Source organism: Periplaneta americana, chromosome 16, assembly GCF_040183065.1.
Source record: "Periplaneta americana isolate PAMFEO1 chromosome 16, P.americana_PAMFEO1_priV1, whole genome shotgun sequence".
NCBI lineage: Eukaryota > Metazoa > Arthropoda > Insecta > Blattodea > Blattidae > Periplaneta > Periplaneta americana.
The window spans coordinates 134,682,497-134,689,276 of record NC_091132.1 but is presented as its reverse complement, the minus strand read 5'-3'; the positions used below and the strand labels follow the sequence as shown (position 1 = coordinate 134,689,276).

Here is a 6,780-nt window from a genome sequence, read left to right as displayed (position 1 = left end):
TGAAACGTAAATGACATCGATAGTGTTATGTGCCTCTCCGCTCTGTTTACGATGTTCTTCCAGCTACACAGCATCTGTTTGGATCAGAGCTCCTATGAAATGTAATAGGGGTACAATCTGCGGTGTAGATGTTCAAGACGTTCATAAAGAATAATTTGAGTTAAGTACTTAACACAATTCCACGTGAATTACATGTAGCTGCAACACGTAGGCTTATGGTCTATTTGTTTGATTGGCTTTTTTTACGACACTTTATTAAACGCGATGACTACGTATCTAGCGTCTAAGCAAAGTGTAGGTGATAATGCAAGCGAAATGAATCCAGGGTCCAGCGCCGGAAGTTATCCAGCATTTGCTCTTAATGGGTTGAAGAAAACCCCCGAACAAACCTCAACCATGTAACTTATCTCGAAACTGGTCCCGCTCGTTGCATGACCAGACATACTAATCATTACTCCACAGCGGTGGATCTGTATGGTCTATCATTGCTGTTACCAATAGACTATATTGTGTTAAATGTACAGTTCCCCAAAAGTTGAAGTTCTACAGCTTGGTTCACGCGATATCGACGTAGCCAGGAAGACATCTGGTCGTGCATACGTAGGTATATTTTCATCAGACTCCAAAACACACCAGTATTAAATCTTATCAGTTGTCTATTTCTGGTATAGATCTCTTTTTACGTCCTTGATCGTTTACCTTTTATGAAACTTTGAAATATACCGTGTAACACTAACGTCATTCGCCAAAGTGGGAGAACAATATTAATTTTGAAATGGCAAATGTACACCCACGGCAAAGACATCAAGGAAGATTGTAAGGACCATAACAAAGATAACAAGGACCACGACAAGGACAAAGACCAGGCCCATGATAACACAGTACAAGAAACACGACAAACACCACTACAAAGATTATGATAAATACCACGATATGGACCACAATAAGGATTATAAGGAGCAAAACCACGAAAAGGACTATTATAAATAGAACAAGGACCACGATAAGGACAAAGATCAAGACCACTATAATACTGTATACTACGACAAGAAACATGATAACATATTACGAGATATACGACAAACACCACAATAGGGATTATGATAAATACCACGACATGGATCACGATAAGGATTACAAGGACCAGAACTACGAAAAGGACAATTAGATAGACAACAAGGACTGCGATAAGGACAAAGATCAGGACCACTATAATATACTAAGACAAGAAACACGACAAACACCACGACATGGACCACGATAAGAATTACGACAATGACCAGGAACACTAAAAGGACTATTAGAAAGATAACAAGGACAGCGAGAAGAATAAAGATCAGGACCACGATAATATACGACAAGAAACACGACAAACACCAAGACAAGGATTATGATAAATACCACGACATGGACGACGATAAGGATTACGACAACGACCAGAACCACGAAAAAAAACTATTAGAAAGATAACAAGGATATCGATATCAATCACCTTTATAAGGACCACGAAAAGGGCAAATATATGAACAACAAGGACCACAATAAGGATCACGATATGAACCACGGTAAGGAAAACGATAAGATCACAACATGGACCACGACAAGAAGGACGATAAGGACTACGACAGAGACCACGGTAAGAATCACGACATGAACCATGATAAGGACAATTACAAAGATGACAAACTCTAATAAGGATCATGATAAAAGCAGTAAGGAAGACGATAAGGACTATTACAATGCCAAAAAGGACCACGATAAAGACAACAAAGATCACGATAAGTGACATGTCAAAAACAATAAGGACCATGGCAAAAACAATAAGGATCACAACGAACACGACAACGAAAACAAGAGCCAATATAAGAAACACGACATGAACAAAGACAATGGCCAGGATAATAATTATGAAATGGACCACAATAAGGATGTTCACGATAAGGATCACGACGATAAGGACCAAGACCACGATAATGACCAAGATCACTATAAGGACCATAACAAAGACGACAAATACCACGATAAGAATCATGATAAAGACAGCAGGAACGATAAGAACCATTGCAGTGACAAGGCTCATGATAAAGACCACAACAAAGACAACAAGCACCACGATAAGAAACAAGACAAAGACAACAGTGATCACGATAAGGATCGTGGCAAAGACAACAAGGATCATTATGAAATCTACGGCAACGATCACAATAAGGACTATGACATGGATCGCGATAAGGTTCATGGCAGAGACTGTGATTAACGTCGTGATATGTAGGTCTATCATGGTTCTTGTCGTTGACCTTGTCCTAGTCCTTATCGTGATCTTTGTTGTCTTTGTCAGGCCCTTATGCTGAGCCTTGTTGTCTTTATCGTGTTCCTTACTGTGATTCTTGTCTTTGTCATGATCCTTATCGCGACGATTGTTGGTAGCTGCATTGCAACCTGTTTCTAGTCGGAATGAACCATTCGTATTAATTAATGATTCAGAATGCAGTTTCTGAATGTTCGGATGTGAAAGCAATTTGAAAGTGGTATGCGAAGCAGAAATTCTCTAAGTCGGTGGTACTTTTAATTTTTGTACGAAATTCAAATCTGAACACAGGGTAATTGGCTCAAAATCATCGTGCCCCTTAGGTATATTTCTAGTCAGTCAGTTTAATATGTTAGGAATTATTGTTTATTCCAAGTTGACATGAGAAAGTCATTAATGACATTTCTGCTAAAACATAACATATTCATTATATATGAGGTCTCGCCTACCGCATTGAATATTACACGACTACTATGAAGTAGCCAATGTGTATTATCATCATTTAATTCGAGAAAAATTCGTTCCGGCACCGAATTAAATGATGATAATACACATTGGCTACTTCATTGTAGTCGTGTAATATTCAATGAGGTAGGCGAGACCTCATATATAATGAATGTGTGATGTATTAACTGTTAGCAGTGGTCACAAACTGAGGTTGAATATGGCCATAAAGTCATTTAAATATGCGCTCCTGCATGTATGACTTACATTGTCTAAAGTGCAGGTAGTAAGGCCGTAAAACATTACAACGAGAGGAGTTCGGCCGGCACCGTGGATCGTGTCCCGGCATAGCTCAGTTGGAAAGAGCACTCAGCGCGCAGAGCTGAGAGGTCCCGGGTTCGATTCCCGGTGCCGGAACGAATTTTTCTCGAATTAAATTATGATAATTTCTGCTAAACTTTCAAGAACTTTGTTTCTCCGTAAGAGATTTAAAAACTGTTGTACCTGAAAACTATATTCGTGATGCTTATTTTGCTTACTTTCAAAGTACTCTTAACTAAGGAATACTGCTATGGGGTAGCAGTGTTTTTTATAAATAGGGTCCTATTGCTTCAAAAAAGGGCCATAAGAATTTTATCAAATGCAGCTTTTAATGAACATTGCAAACCATTATTTGTGAAAAACAAAATCATGACTGTAATTAATTTATATATTCTAGAGTTAATTTTGTATGTTAAAGATAATCTTCCAACTTTAACATTAAGAAATTACATTCATTCCTATGACACAAGAGAAGGAAATGATTTTAATATCATAACATGCAGACTTGCTAAATCCAAAATAACTTTTGTCAAAAGTCATTGAAGGTTGCAAATAAATTTCCATCGCATATTTTTAATTTAAGCAGAGCTGCTCTCAAATTTTACACCTCTAGTTGGTTAATTTTAAATTCGTTTTATAATCTTGACGAATTTTTTGATTGTACAATCTCTTTGTAATTTAGTTCACCTTGTCTATACATTTGTTTTTAGACATGTAATTTAAACTATTAAACTATGTGGCTCAAATCCATTACTCCGTATCCAAAAACGGTAGGTGTGTAGGCTTACGTGGTAGTTATTGGCTTGGATTTACGAGGCCTGGATCCGGGCATGCTTTTGTGCATTGTGCGCCCTGTATTTTCCAAGTCCGACGGATGGTCTGTAGACAAGGGTCCAATTTGGCGGAGGAATAATCTACCCTATAAGCTCCAGGGGTCCGCCGACACTGACAGGTGGGACATCCTGCCTCAGTTCTTGATAGAACTTGATTCTATTCGCACACGAATAGCCAGAAAAGTCTCAGGGGCCCGGAGTCTCAATCCCTTCTTATACATCGGAAATCCAGTACTACACGCAAGACTTCACCCCAGACTATATTTCATCATGCAAATGGGCTATTCCAACTCAAATCGACCGAAATACAGAGAAAATTGACCTTGCAATTTTTAAATATAATGAAACTTTTTCTGTCCGTTGACAACTGTGATACAATGCTTTGTGCAAAGTTTGAGGTATCAGAACTTCATAGTTTTTAAATTAAAAATATTTAAATTTATCGTATTTTCATAAAATTAGCAACTTCAAACTGTTGTGGCTCCGAAACCCTTTCACCCAATGATCAAAATCATGGTTTATTTTGATGCTGAGAAATTAAAGTTTATATTGACATGTAAACAGTTTTTCTTACTTTTTATGGAAATGAAGAAATTTTGATTTTTCTTCATTAAGACGCCTTTGCCCACGAAAAAAATATTTTAAAAATATATATGGTTAGATTCCGCATTGAAAGTACAAATAAACACATATTTTTTACTGGTGCACTGTTGATAAGAAAGTATTGAAAATATCAAATAAAGAAAATAAATAGTACGCGCGTGAACTAACCAGCTGACTGTAGGTAGTCGAGATAAGCAAGGCCAGGAGACAAACACGTGATGTGTCGTCTAGCAGTCATGGCTGGGCTAGCTTTATCACAAGTTTTCATAAACACAGGAGTAAAATGACGCCCAATGCTCGCTTATCTTCAGCTCTCGGCCAGTGCGTGGGATACTGCGACGTTCAGGTCTAGGCGTGTGAAAATAATTTATTTAATACCCTCGAAACTTATTGCCGAGCCATTAAGCAAACAATGCTGAATCCCTTTAATAATGCAAGGTTTCTTCTCAATATTTTTTACATTTTTACAAATGGGCAAAAAGCCTAAAAGTAAGTAAAATCAGATTATCTGTCTATATATAATAAAAATAAGTATTACCTACTAAATGTCAGCTTCAAAATGAGCTCCCGTTTAATGTTCTGCAGTAAATGGTTCCAGAGTTCTGAGCGCTGAAAGAGGCTTGTTTTTATAAAATACGCTAAATTTGTCGCTCAATAGTACGAAAACCGTTTGACTTTCGATAGTATATTTTTGAAAATGCACTATCCTCAGCACCTTGTATAAATAGGAAAAAATTAGAGTATTAAAAAAATGCGAGGTTTTTTACTGATCGATTTCATATGGAATAGCCCAAATGAAAGACCAAATGAGGAGGAGGTAGAGAGTGTTTATGGAGTAATAGAGCGAAACGGGAAACCCCTAGAGAAGTACTCTGCAACGTATTATTATCCAACACAAATTCCATAACGACCTTGTCGGAGATCGAAGCCAGGCCGTCTGGATGGAATACCAGTGCCCTAGCATTTGAGCCAGAGGTGTGGCGCTGATAGTTGTTCGACATAAAAGGTATAATTATAATAAGACCATCAGAGCATTCGGATGAATTATGGTCCTGACTGGATAGTGCAGCGGAGTGTTTATAATGAATGAGGACTGCAGCTAGCACATCAGAATCTATTCCCCAACCCACACCGGCTGACTACACAAAGGTTCGTTGCATACCCGGGTTTCGAGCAGGCAACTCAACTCGTGCTTGGGCCAGCCCCTTCCATACGTCTCCAGTCAGCGTTGGGGGAATCCTATGGAATGATGACGAAATGGAGAAATGTTGACGAACTAATATTGGTGTCTAATATGGGGAAATGGGAGAACCCCGAGAAAAACGCCAACTGCGACTTCTTCCGCCACAACTGTCACTATGAACCAATCTTTAAAAATATCGCAATTTACTTCTTTTTATGAAAAAATTCCCCTCTAGTTACGAATCACTGGTTTAGTTCAGGTATATGAGTGTGCCGCGAGATTGTAAATTATAAATTTAGTGTGCCAAATGTTGCAAAGGTTGGACTAGAGCAGACCTGCACAAGGTTTGCGCTCTCCGAGCCGGTTCACAGCTCACGAGCGGAATGCAGATATTAGCTGCGCTCTGTATAAGGGTGGACTGGAAGAAGGGGTGATCTCGTACAAAATATACACAAAAGGAAGTACTATTACGAGTGTTTATGAAATGAATTCCCGTTCAGTGTTTGCAAAAAGTATCTTGAACTATTATTAATTAATAAAGAAATATTTATTTTACAGAAATAATAGAAATTCTATAGCTACTTAAATGTACAATATCATTTTGTTATATTTTTATTTATTAGTACATCAAAACGAGGTTTTATGCTGTTGGCAGCTGAAAGGAACAGTAGCCTACTGATCGTAATGAAACATCAGTTACAGATGTTCGATGTCTGCCTTTATTAAAGTTGATTATAGAAAACAGTTGCTCACAAATATAAATGTTGAGCCAAACACAGAAATCATTTTCACAGCCGTAGTCGTGGATATTATTGCTAATGTTTAGTCTTGTAAAACTCAACCAGGCTAGTAGTATTATTCAAACGAGCTCTTAGGTCACACTGAAGATCAATAAATTCGAGCTGTAAATCGTTAAATGTTAAATGTTATGTTCCGTCTTTTAGATTCCTCCATACTGTAGTGTAGCAGTAGGTAAGCAACATGAAACAGTTACTGCACTCCCCTAGATAACTGAGTGGTCGTTTCCCTCTCCTCTACCTATAGCAAGTCTATGTCATTCTGATGTATCTTCATCTCCGTTTCGGCGA

The 6,780-nt window shown here is 38.0% G+C and overlaps 1 non-coding gene across 1 annotated transcript; it reads left to right on the top strand.

Annotated features, from left to right (window-relative positions):
* Positions 1-3,092: 3,092 nt before the first annotated feature.
* TRNAC-GCA (transfer RNA cysteine (anticodon GCA)) lies at positions 3,093-3,169 on the top strand. The gene has a single exon. It is a non-coding gene; the product is annotated as a tRNA-Cys (tRNA).
* Positions 3,170-6,780: the final 3,611 nt, after the last annotated feature.